The 13,099-nt window shown below is 35.4% G+C and overlaps 1 protein-coding gene and 1 long non-coding RNA gene across 2 annotated transcripts in view; one reads left to right on the top strand and one right to left on the bottom strand.

Moving 5' to 3' along the window:
• The window catches only part of LRP1B (LDL receptor related protein 1B), a 1,792,671-nt gene that overhangs the window by 1,377,158 nt on the left and 402,414 nt on the right, over nucleotides 1-13,099 (bottom strand). The window lies entirely within an intron of this gene.
• LOC118500121 lies at nucleotides 1,893-12,740 on the top strand. The gene is made up of 2 exons (XR_004902652.1): nucleotides 1,893-1,945; nucleotides 12,633-12,740. It is a non-coding gene; the product is annotated as an uncharacterized LOC118500121 (long non-coding RNA).

The following is a 13,099-nucleotide window of genomic DNA, read 5'->3' as shown; positions in this document are numbered from 1 at the left end:
TCAGGGCTTGCAAACTGTAACACAGGCAGGTGAAATAAGTGCGTAAAGGAAGCCAGATTTATGACCATAAAAATGTGGGGGTCTGGCAAACTAGGGGAGCTTAATCCTTGAGTAGAGGAGGAAGCCATCCCTCAAGTATAGTATAAAAGTTATCCCATGGGAATGGATAGCTAGAACACATGCTTTTTAAAAATGAGATCTCTTCTGCCCTGGCCAACTTGCTCAGTTGGTTGGAGCGTTGTCCCAATACACCAAGGTTGTGGGTTCAATCCCTGTCAGGCAATAAATCAATTCTTCTTTCTCTCTCTTTCCCCACTTCTTCTCCCTAAATATTAATAAATTTAAACATTAAAAAACACTAAATTAAAAAATTAAATCTCTTCTGATCTTTAAAATGAGTATTTTTAACATTTTAAGAAACTGTGTAGGTCAAGCAATTATGTTTGCCAAAGATTGCTGACCCTGGCTGCCAATTCTGTAGCCTCTGAGAAAGTTTGAAGTGGCCACATGTAGGTCTAGTTACCAGGTGAAATATTTATAACCCGTATGTTAGTAAAGAACCATTGAAGGTTTTTGATCAGAAATGTTACATGCTCAGGAATATTTTAAGCAGATTGTTCCAGGAAATTGTTTGCATGATGGATTATTGAAAAAAATTTTAGAAGCAAAATGTCTAATTTAGAAATAATTCTTTTAATCTAGGTTAAAATATGAAGGTCCAAAGTAAGGTGTTAGCTGTGGAGCTCTAAAGGGAGTGGTCTGAGGTTCAAAGTAAACCACCTGAGCCCTTTCTAATTTTAGGTGATTCAAATCAGTGTTTTGCCTGCCCAAGTTGTGCTAATTTCTCCCATTTTTCTTATTGTCCTTTAATCAAAAGATTAACATAAGTGAGCTCATTAAAAGAAAATCATTTCTTACCAAAGGGACCTTGCCATTTTGTGTAATAATTATAGCACAAAAGAAAAGGTTAATCTGATTACACATAAGAGGATAAACATAACATTTTCAACATTTGTGATAAGTAATCCTGAATGTTTCTTCTATGTCCTCAAACAACTAGAATTACATATGACTTTCAGTAAAAGTCATCTTTGCACTCAGGCTTTTGAAAATTAGCAGCTATCATTTCCAACCTAAGGACAGCATATTGTGTTGTAACATGTAGAAGATGTTACAAGGAACCTCTTAGCTGAAGATTCTGCACGCCGTTGCAAAAATATCCAGGAAAGACAAATTCGTACTTACTGTTCAGTGATAAAGTATAATTACCTGGCTTTTCCTCTCCTGGGTGTTAAATTAAAAAGCGATGGTTAATCTATGGCTCATGTTAGGTTGTTTTTATGTATTAATAACAATGATTATGGGTAATTTCCTTACTTATGAAATTAAAAGCTTCCACAGGAACATCATTTGACTCAGCAATGATTTGCATTACTCCTAATACAGAGAAAACCATTATGGATGTGTGCCAACATTCTTAGGACTGCTGGCTCATTCTGTGAGTGTTAGAGGGATATTAGTTTTAATTTTGAAGTCTTTTCATTCAACTCCCACACACCAATCCCTGTCTTGAGCTTTCTGAAATGAATCTTAAAGTCAGCAAAATCAAATAGAGTCATTTCATCCATAAACATGAAACCAGGTTTAGCACCTCCAACAGCGGTGTTTCTGAGCACACATATAACAAAAGCCCAGGTATGGGGGAAGGAGGTTCTGCGGTGATAACTTGCCTTGCCATTTGCGAATGAGCTGGTTGTGTTGGTTTCAGGTAGTAACTCAATGCCTCCAAAGTATTCTTCCTAAACTTTCCTGATACAACCTGATGTAATAAAATATTTCATTACAGCTCTGGCTGGTGTGGCTCAGTGGATTGAGCACTGGCCTGCAGACCAAAGTGTTACAGGTTTGATTCCAAGTCAGGGTACATGCCTGGGTTGTGGGCCAGGTCCCCAGTAAGGGGTGTGTGAGAGGCAACCACACATTGATATTTCTCTCCCTCTCTTCCTCTCTTCCCCCCTCTCTAAAAATAAAATAAAATAAAATAAAATCTTTAAAACATAAAATAAAATATCTCATTACAAAGAATGTTTGAAATTGTCACTCCCGTGCTGCCACTTAGTAATATATCTTCCTCTATATTTTACTGATTTCTCCACACCTTCCACCCCAGTAATTCTGATGATATATTTTACATATAACTTAATGGTAGAAACTCAGGCTTAATTAAAAATAAGCCAAGTAAGGAATCCATTTTAATGAAAAAATGGAAAAATGGTGAACTCAAAGAATTGTTCTTGGTGAATTACTTATTTGCATTAATGCTTAGATAGGAATATTTTTAAAGTACATGCAGTGTCACGATGTGTTGGCATTTTGTTCCATTTTGTTTCTGTTCTGTTTGATTTACTGACCTTTCTCTTGCTCAAAATGGTTATCAGATAAGATGCTTTATTAACCAGAACTTTTAAACTCATCATGTCAGCATGGTTTAAAAAAATCAATATGAAATATAACATAATAGTTTGATGTCCCTTCTGGATTATCAAAGAAATATGTACACTTTTACTACCTAATTCATTTTTTCAGTGTAACACATAAAACCTTCCAGATTTTTGAATTTGAAATTTAAGCTTTAAACTGTTTGGAAGGCTATTAAAGAACCATATAAATTCAATTGCTTCTTGCTCCCTATTGTTACCCCATTGCAGCCCACCTCTTCATCCCCTGGGCATTAAATAACATGCATAATGCATATTGAGCTGGCACTTTATCTCTCCTGATAAAAGTAAGTTTAGTGGCCATCCCTGACTAGATGCCTGAAAGCATTTAATTGATACTTCATTATTGCTGTCCTGGCAGTAATCTCTTCTTACCACAAACCCTTCCCTTACAGCTACTTAGTAATCCACTCCTACCTTGCCATATTCCCCAACCATTATCTGGTATGATGGGCTATATTTACTTCAGACTGCTCATATGAGTTCTAAATTTATATTTTCAGTGGTCTATTGGAAATGGTCATTTACTACCTATTCAATGACACAGACTCAAAGGACATGCAGTGAAGCCCTTTATATTCTCTCATCTTAAAGCTGTATCTTATAGAGTACTGGTTATGTTGTAGAAGGTCAATACACTTTTAACTGTATCAACTGCTCTTTTAGGATTATACTATGTACCGAGTAATCTGAATTCCTTACACATACTACCTCATTTAATCCTTACAACTAGTGAGAAAACACATTAATAACCTCATTTTACAGTGATCTTATCTCTGTAAATTTCAGGTTTTTTTAACTTTTTAACTAGATAGTCATATTTCCTCATAGGGTTTAAGTAAAGAAAACCCTTTTTTATAAGCTGATCAGCCTTTCCCAGTGTACCCAAGACTTTCCCAGTTTCAGAACTGTTCTGAGAACCCCTAGCATGGGGAAAATAAGTGCAATTTAAATTCATTTTCATTGATGAGGATAGATATCCAGACTTCTGGAATTGGTGGCAAAGGCTAAAATGTTACCGAAGATCACTCTTTTCTATTCATAAGTATTGCTTGCACAGGGCCATGGCAAGCTGGTTGTGTCAGCACTGCTATTGAAAATACCTGTTATATCTTTTGGTCAAGAAATATATATTCAGTGTCTGTCAAGTGTCAAACGACTCATTATATACTTTGGATAGAAAATAAACCCAGTGTGAAGCATAGTAATGGTCAAAAACATGGGAAGGCAGGATTATTATACAGTGCAATGAATGCTTTAATAAAGGCAGGTGCAAAGTGCCCTGCAAGTACATAGTCTGACTGATGCACTCAAAACCAGATATGTATCAGGAGACAACAAAGCAAGAAGCAGTGTCCTAGGTATTATATTTGTTCACTCTAATATTTTAAATTCAAAAATCTTTCAACATTTTGCAAGACATTTTTTCACATTTACAGCAATCTTTGTGTTCAATCAGCAGTTTTGAAATATTGAAGAAAAATTCCATCTGATCGGCATGTTATCATTTAGGCAACTTTCTGAATGCCAATGTTAAGAAAATAAATAAGCGAGGAAAAAGTCTCATCTGATTATTTTTAATAAGTTTCTGCAATATTCTCCAACCAACCTCACTCAAAACATTTATGTAAAATACAAAATGTATAGCTTCTCATTTCTGTAATGCCTTATTTTATCATGGCCTCATAGGAGCAACAACATAATACAGGTCTCTTCAGGATTCCAGAATGATCCTCTTCTCAAAGGCTACATTTAACAGGGGCAAATAACTGGCAGTAGAGGTTAGGTTGTAGCTTCAGGAATAGTGGGACCTGAGGGCAGGGTTGGAGTTGATGGCCTCACCTATGGCTGATATAAGCATAGACATGTATATAAAAATTTAAAAGTTTTTTAAAAATAATAAATAGGTAATTTCTGGACTACTTCTCTAAAATTTCAAATAGTCCTTGACTGATATTTGAAACTTTCTACACTGCCTCTTCTAATGTCTTTTCATCATAGTCTTAATGACTTTCTCTTATGGGCTGAATTATGTCCCTTCAAAATTCATATGCCTAACCCTTAAGAACATGACTATCAGAAATAGAGCCTTTAAAGAAGAGATTATGTGAAAATGGAGTCTTTGAAGTGGTCCTAATCCAATTTGACTGGTGTCTTCATAAGAACAGAAAACTTGGACCCACAGAGAGACACCAGGAGTCCATATGCACAGAGAAACACCATGTGAGGACACAGTAAGAGGCAGCTATCTCCCAGCCAAAGAATGAGACCTCAGAAGAAACCAGCCCTGCTGACACCTTAACTTCGGAACTCCAGAATTTGAGAAAATACATTTCTGTATAAGCCACCCAGTCTGTGGTATGTTGTTATGGAGATATACAAAGCTAATGTGTCAGCCTATCAACACATAACCTTTAAAAACTGTTAAAAAGTAGCCCCATTTGGAGAATGATTTCTGGGACAGATTGTTCTCACCACAGCTATGGACTGGTTAAAAGTTATCAGGGACATATTTTGAGGAGATACTGAGAAAGTACTAAGGATTTTTTAAAGTATCTGTTAGATCCAGGGCTTGGAGTTTCTTTGTTTGATTACATGCTCCTCAGCTTATTGAAAGGTACAGGGATGGAAAAAGTATAAAGATTTATTACTAAATTATGAGTGTGTACATCAGGTTGTTAGACCCTTTTCTGAGAGAAGACTGATGGAATAAGGCTTGAAGAAAAACATGGAGATCCTTGCAGCCATCACAGTATGTGATGTGTGGAGCAGAGGCCCAGAGAGACAAGAGAAAGAGTTGGCTAAAGGCTAGAAGGCAAATTTTGGCAACTTGACAGTATTGCCTTCCTTCCTTCCTTCCTTCCTTCCTTCCTTCCTTCCTTCCTTCCTTCCTTCCTTCCTTCCTTCCTTCTTTCCCTTTCCTTCTTTCTCTCTCTCTCTCTCTCTTTCATTTTCTCTTTGTTTGATAAAGGTTTAATATGAGTAAAAGATTAGTCTCTTACTTTTTTCACTGCTAATGAGAGATCATATAAAAGTTACGTGAAGAGAAAGTCCCATTCTTCTTGGTTTGCTTCAGGAAGTCTAATATTCTTTAGGTATGGAGGACTGGCCCATGAAGGAGCTCCTACATGAAGTTGGAGGAACTATATGTGATGTGCAAGAGGTTTGGGGGGGCCACAGGCCTCCATGACCCTCAGATGAAGATCAAGATGGGTTTGACAGTTTTCAAGTAAAACCTGTATTGTTTTTGCACAAAAAAAATTTCTTAAATTCAAATGGAATACAGTTCATCTTATACTACTATAAAAATCCTCTTTAACTTGTTGGATAGTTTCCTATTCTTTATTTCTCTTAAAATGTCAGTCCCCCACCCCACCTAAATTTCACTCTGCATTGATTGTTAAATACAATCAGGGAGATGAATGCTGATTATTGATTGGAAAAATCTAAAGATGAAATTCTACCAGAAAATTCCAACCATTTTATTTCTCTTAAAAAAACAGCTTCAGTGACTAAAAAGCAAAGAGCAGCTACCTTGTGATTGTATAGTAAATTATAGAATTCCACTGGGTTTCTAAGCATGAAAATGTGAAACAATTCAGGATCAGTGTTTCCACTCAATTGTGTCATTTCTTGTTTTAGCTATAAGAGTTAAAATAATTTAGTTCTAAAACAGTCAGAACAAGAACCATTATGAACATCACAAATAGATCTATATTACAGAGTATGTATGATGCTTTCTAGAATAAGGCTTAACTGGGAATTATTTAAAAAGTCATAGATTCAGATATAAAAGCAAAAATAAAATATAGTCAAAGATTTCTACCTCAGGCTTATCCACAAATGCAGGTTGCAGAGGATGTAAAATTGATCTGAAACTCACCTTTGACTATGGCTACAAACACATCATCTGAAAATTCATTAATTGGAGAGTTTAGTAAAGGTAAGATATCTGATCTAATGATCATTTTCATCTATTCTGTATGAATAAACTATCAATCAATTTAAGAAAGATTATTTTCTCCATTATGAGGATTTTTTGTCATTAGATTTATTGTCATATAAGATCCAGGAGTAACCTGAGAAATATATTTTACATTGTATTTACGCCTAGCTGATCTAATTGACTATCCTTGCCAGGATGATCTGGGAATAGTTCTTAACCTTTTATCCTTAGTCTTTAGGGCTATTAACATATTAGTTACCCAAATTTTACCATATTTTATTTACTCCTGTTATTTGATCTTTGCATTAATCCCAATGACAAATTATACTTGAAACATTCTGTCACCCCAATTCCCACGGGTGGTCCCTAGCATCTCCCACCATGTAAGATGTGCCAACCCAGCCGTAGCTGATTTGACAAGCATTATACATCAGACTCTACCTAACCAACCACAATCTCTCCAAGGAATATTGGAATCAGAACCAGAACTGATTAAGTAGCTTAACTAGACCAATGATGAATTCTCCTAGTTCAATTAACTTGGTTATCAAATGTGCAGAAACAGAGAAAATCAACCTAAAACCAATATGCAGAGTAAGATGAGTGAAGTGAAATTGAAGAGAGAAGCATAGAGGAAACAGCAGGTAGAAGGAGGGAGTGGGAAAGTACAAGAATAAGAACATGAGAACAAGATTCAGAGAGAAAAGTAGCTGCTTTTGCTAACAAGAGTTCCCTTGTTTTTGGTTTGGGGCTATCTAGAAACACATCTGTTCTTCCTGAGTTTCCTGCAATAACCCTAAGGCTTTAATATAAAATTCCCCTTAATGTAAATGTTAAACTTAGATGATGATATAAAATCCACCACCATTTTTAGTGATATTCACAGGTTCCCTTTCCTGTAGGAACCAAAGTCTTAACCATAATTTTCTGATTTCCCTTTAGATCTTGCCATTCAGAAACCCTGGAACTGTTAAGTTTGACCTCCCTCTGGTTGAAATATACTCCACTCCCAGTCACATATAGTTTAATGTGACTGTAAGCCAACTTTATCTGTCCCAATGGCATTTACATTTTTTAATTTAATTGTTGTTCAAGTACAGTTTTCTGTCTTTTACTCCCATCACAGCCAACCCCTCCATGCCTTCCCACCTCCTTCCCGTTTCCACCACCACCTAGTTTTTGTCCACGTGTTCTTTATACTTGTTCCTGTGAACCCTTCCCCTTTTCCCCTGAAATTCCCTCTCCTCTCCCCTCTGGTCAGCCTGTTCTCTATTTCAGTGTCTTTGGTTGTATTTTGCTTGTTTGTTTATTTTATTGTTTAGGTTCCTGTTAAAGCTGAGATCATATGGCATTTGTCTTTCACTGTCTGGTTTATTTTGCTTAGCATAATGTGTAGGTTCTTTCTCTGTCGCTCGCTCTCTCTCTCTCTCTCTCTCTCACACACACACACACACACACACACACACACACACACTACTCTTTTGGAGCTATGGGAAAATGAATTCTAATTGGTTCCCTTGAATTCATAGAAAAAATAAAAATAAGTTTGTTTACACCACCCACTCAAAAAGTAGAACTACCAAATTCACTTGAAAATAAAATGTATATGAATGGTGTTTATTTTCAATTTATTATATAATCAATGTGAAAAGAAACTTTCCATATTTGGAAATTCAATGTAATTTTCAATGTAATTCCAACTGGAACTCAAGAAAATTTATAAATAGAAAATTTAATATTCTTGGGAATCATATAAGTTGGTTAATTGCCTAATAGAGTACCATTTTTTTATTTACTAGAATGTTATTTTAAAATGTTACAGGCCCAGTTAGTATTTACGAAATATATGATTGTACCAAATAAAGATCCTGTTCTCTTTAGCACAAAGAACTTGTTATGTTATCCTGAGCAAGCCACCACTGGCCTTTCTTTATATATCATTGTTTTCATTGTAAAATGGACATTTTTGTGGTAGAATAAAGATTAAATAAAATAATGTATGTAAATCACGTAGCAGAGTTGCTTGCCCAGAGTAGTGGTCAGTAAGTGTTATCTATTGCTATTACTATACATCCTCAAGGTATTGTGGTATACAAATATATCAGACATACACTATTTTAATTCTGTTTGGATATATAAAAATAAATCCTATTATTAGCATTCTTTTGAAATATTTTATCATATAAATGGTTTAAGTCTTTCTAAGCATCAAATAAAACAGAGAAATCTGGAGTTTTAGAAAAGAGGCTGGATCCAATCAAGATCTTAATTGATTCTGAATCCTCTTGAGGTCCAAAGACTAGTTTGCAAAATAGCCATATCATTATATTTTAAAATGTTTTAATTTAATGATAAACCTATTAATGAAATAGACATATATTTTGCCCAAGTGAAAATTTCTTTAAATATTTTTTTAAAAGTACATTTGAGGAAATGGTATGGCAATGAGTATAATATAACTTAATAAATGCTTTATCTGTTAAACAGCAATGTTAATGTCAGACCAGGTTTAAAATCAATAACACTCAACTCTAATGTAGAAAGTTTTTTGTGAGTAATTATTAGTTACAATAAATTATTGTATCACACTAGTAAATCACCAAAATTAAAGAATTAAGCCAATCAAATAAAATCTAATTTTTTAAAATCCTCACCTGAGGACATTTTTATTGCTTTTTTTAGAGAGATAGGAAGTGGGGGGAGAGAGAGACATTGATGTGAGAGAGAAACATCAATTGACTGCCTTTTTGTATGTTCTCTGACCGGGGATCAAACCTGTGACCCAAGTACATGCCCTCACAAGGGGGCATGATGAACATGTTTTTGTTTTAGTTGATCTTTTTTCTTATTTTAATTTTAGTTAATATTGAAGTAGATTGTCTCTCTAGGCAGTTTATTTCTGTGTTTTGAGTATTTCATTTTTGAAAGTTGATATTACAAGGTAAAAATAGCTTTACATTTGCCAATTCCTACTATTTTTTTATCTGAATGTACCTATTTATTTATAGTTTTCTTTTTACAAAGAGACTTCCAAACTAAAGTCAGGTTTCAAATAGTTGCTTTAGGCAGAGACTGTTAGAAACCCATGACCTGACAGGAAGTTGCATTTTGAGCACAGGTCAGAGTTAGAACAGATAAAAGTGAGAATTACTTTCAGAAAGACAAACTAGGACAGGGCCCAAACCACCCAGAATAGTAACTGAAGATGAAATTTCTAAATTGGACTGGAGATACACACAATAATGTGGTAGGTTCAGATGTATATGGAGTTGTTTATTTGTTTTACTTAGAAAAGAGGCAAGAAGTCTCAAGAAGCATGAACAAAAGAAATTATGACTCCAAAATAGCTAAAAGCATTTTAATTATGATCTTTGCTTTATACTGACCTTTTCATTAGGGAATTTTCTCACTGATAGCTTCTGTGGGACACTGGACTTGCATGACCCCAGTTTGTTTCTAGAATCATGGTCTCTTTGTAATGGTAACTAAAGTGGACAAGCAGAGTATTTCAGAGGTATAATTCTTCTTTGACTCATAGTGAACATCAAAGTTAACAATTTTCATGGTTTATTTATAAGAAAGCAGCTTATTTCACAGTAGTACTGAAACAAGAAACTAGTTTTTGCCTCTAACACTACCTTTGTTGAAATAGCTTACCAAAATATGGGCAGTTTTGTGCATGTGTGTGTAGTTAAGGCTACAGCCCTAGCCAGGGGTTATTTGTTTGATATTCAAAGTCAATTTTATACAATACCTCAACTAACGTTGATAAAATACATATCTATTTGGGGTAGGACAGAGAATAATAAAAGAAGTTCACAAAGTTCTCCATTTTCTTGAAAAAGCTAAGTAACACTTTTTAACACTTGTAAGATAACTCCTTCACTAGAGAACAGTATTTCTGCATTCAGCACAAAGCTATAAAGGGGATTAGAAGTACTCCTTAAAATGTTCAACAGCCTCAGCAACAAAATTGTAGTTCTCAAGTCCTGTAATTTGGAGAACAGGTATTTTTATGCCTTAGCAAGCTTTATATTTTATTTCACTTTTGAGAGTCACAGATGCTAGTGTTTTAATGAATTTTTTTCAAAAGCGACAATATGTATGCTTTTGTTCCCCCCAGGAAATGACTTCTGTTTTAGTGCTAGAACTCCAGTATGAATATTATGATTGGTGAGAAATACATCACTTAAAGTAATGAAGAAGAGTTGCAGGAAGAATCTGGAAGAAAATAAACTATTTCAACAACAAAGTTTTAAGTTGCAATTTAAGGTGATCATCTAATAGAAACTTGCTTGAAGGGAAAGCTACTGCTCTGCATGTGTTTTTATCATTTGTAAAAGCTAAAAAATCTGCCAAAGCCAAGCAGTTTTGGCGACCTGCAATCTTTCTATAGCATGCTGTGCTCAGTAATGCTCAGTGACTAAAAGCAATAATGTTTTGATTTTAGACTAATATGTCTGGCTTTGCAATTGATTGTAAGCCACTTTATGAGACAGTCTGAAATCCTTCCTGTGTCTACTAGTCTTGATGAGCTAGCTCCTTAGCAAAATAAATTAGCATTTTTGAAGTTTTTTTCCCCCTACTTTCCTACTGCCAAGATTTTCTAAATAAACCCTCCGTATTTCCTCCCTCAGCATGATTCACAGGTGGGATTGAGATTCCCAGTTTCTTGTGTTAATTTGGGTTTAGGTGTTGAGGTGTTCATGCAGCTCTCAGCAACATCTTCTCATTTGTACTCACTTGACATGGTTCGATTCCATTTTTATTTTCTTAAAGCTCAGAGGTATGATGTAAATGTCAAAAAAATTAATCTCTGGCTAGTACTAACCCAAAACATCCTTCTCTATATTAATAACCCACGAAGCAATTTTCTCCCAGCAACTAATTTGCAACTATTTATCAACTACATATTAATATTATTGTGAACTAAAACTGTTCTTTTTTAATTTGAGTTGCTGAAGGTCAATTGCTATTATGTAAAATATTGCTGTTTATATCCGAAAATATATTTTCCCTCTAAGCCATTTCAAGTTGCTCCACAGTGTTGTAGTGACTGATCCTGCTGCAGAGATCCTGTGTTTTTTAAATGTCAGATGTGGCACTTAGTAGCAGCATCAGCTCAAGCCATCTTGGCTCGCCAGTGTAACTCAAGGCATCCTGAATGGAAACAGCAGTTATAGCTGATTCAGTCTGGAGCTGCTCTTCTGTGACTCTCCATCAAGTACTTAGTAGGTGCTAAATGTCACCTTGGTGTGAAACTGGGGACAGTGCTGTTTCGAAAGGATATGCAAATCAACACATCTGCCCCAGGTCATGGGACAAATATATTAAATTTATTCACTTTCAGCATATTTTTATACTATAACTTTTCAGCAAAACAATATAATCAAACTATTGTTAATATTGATGATGTAAATTATCAAGATAACATTGATAAAATTGCAATAATTTAAATTTCAAAATAGTAAAGGCTTTAAGGAAAAGATACAACCATGACTAACTAATGTTGAAAAAAGCACGTAATTATCTGGCTCTTTCTATGAGACATAGGGAACAGGTAACTTTAGCCTCTTTAGACAACCATCTAATTATAGATGAGAGTGAAAAAGATGAAAGGAAAAAAGGTAGAGGAGTATTTGCAGGTGGTATTCACCTTGGCAGGACCATGCATAGGGAATGGGCACTGTGGCAAAGGCAAAGTGTTGGAGAGGAGTTGGTCTAAGAAGTTGGCAGAGCTTGTGAGTCATGAGTCCAACGATGCATTTTGGGGGAGGACACAGATGGTCAAAGGAAGGATGACACTTTGCACACTGCTGGAGCTTTTCAGGGTAAAGAGAGAAACAAAGCACTACTGACAGAAAACTTATAAATTGCCAAGGACAAGTTTTCTTTCCTTTTCCTCCTTTCCTATACCTCAGGTTGACTGGCATTTTTTTCATGTCCTATCTGACTGTTTTTTTTCTCCTTGCTTGACTGCCTTTGGTGATAGCTTAACTCATGTTTCTCAGATTCAGGATCATTATCTAACATGCTCAGCCTAGTGCATGGCACTAAATATACATTCACATGAAGAATGCTTTTGGCCTGACTGGTGTGGCTCAGTGGATTGAGTGTTGTCCTGCAAGCCAAAAAAAAATTCGCTGGTTCAATTCCCCATTAGGTCAAATACTGGGGTTGCAGGCGAGGTCCCCACTGGGGGACATGAGAGAAGCAACCAGTCAACTGATTGATGTTTCTCTCTCTTTCTTTCTCCTTACTTTCCTCTCTCTCTAAAAATAAATAAATAAAATCTTTAAAAGAGAAAAGAAGAATGCTTTATCCCCCTAACTACAACCTCCTCTTAAAAATTCCTTTGGCTTGAATCTTAGATTCCATCCAGTTTGGGGTGGTGAACACACAATACAGTGTACAGATGATGTGTTGTGGAATTGTGCACCTGGCACCTGTATGAGTTTGTTAACCAATGTCACCCCAATAAATGCCATTAGAAAGCTTCTATCTAGGAATGATCCTGCACATTTATAGCACTTCTAACATTTGTGAAGGTTTTATTTTTTTACCTCAGTTACTCAATGACATTTATTAAAAACATTTCTTTCAACCCCATGATGCGGACTGAAATTTAAGACCAAAAAGCTGAGTTGTGGATAAG

Source organism: Phyllostomus discolor, chromosome 4 (assembly GCF_004126475.2).
Source record: "Phyllostomus discolor isolate MPI-MPIP mPhyDis1 chromosome 4, mPhyDis1.pri.v3, whole genome shotgun sequence".
Taxonomy (NCBI): Eukaryota; Metazoa; Chordata; class Mammalia; order Chiroptera; family Phyllostomidae; genus Phyllostomus; species Phyllostomus discolor.
This window is presented reverse-complemented; position numbering and strand designations above follow the sequence as displayed.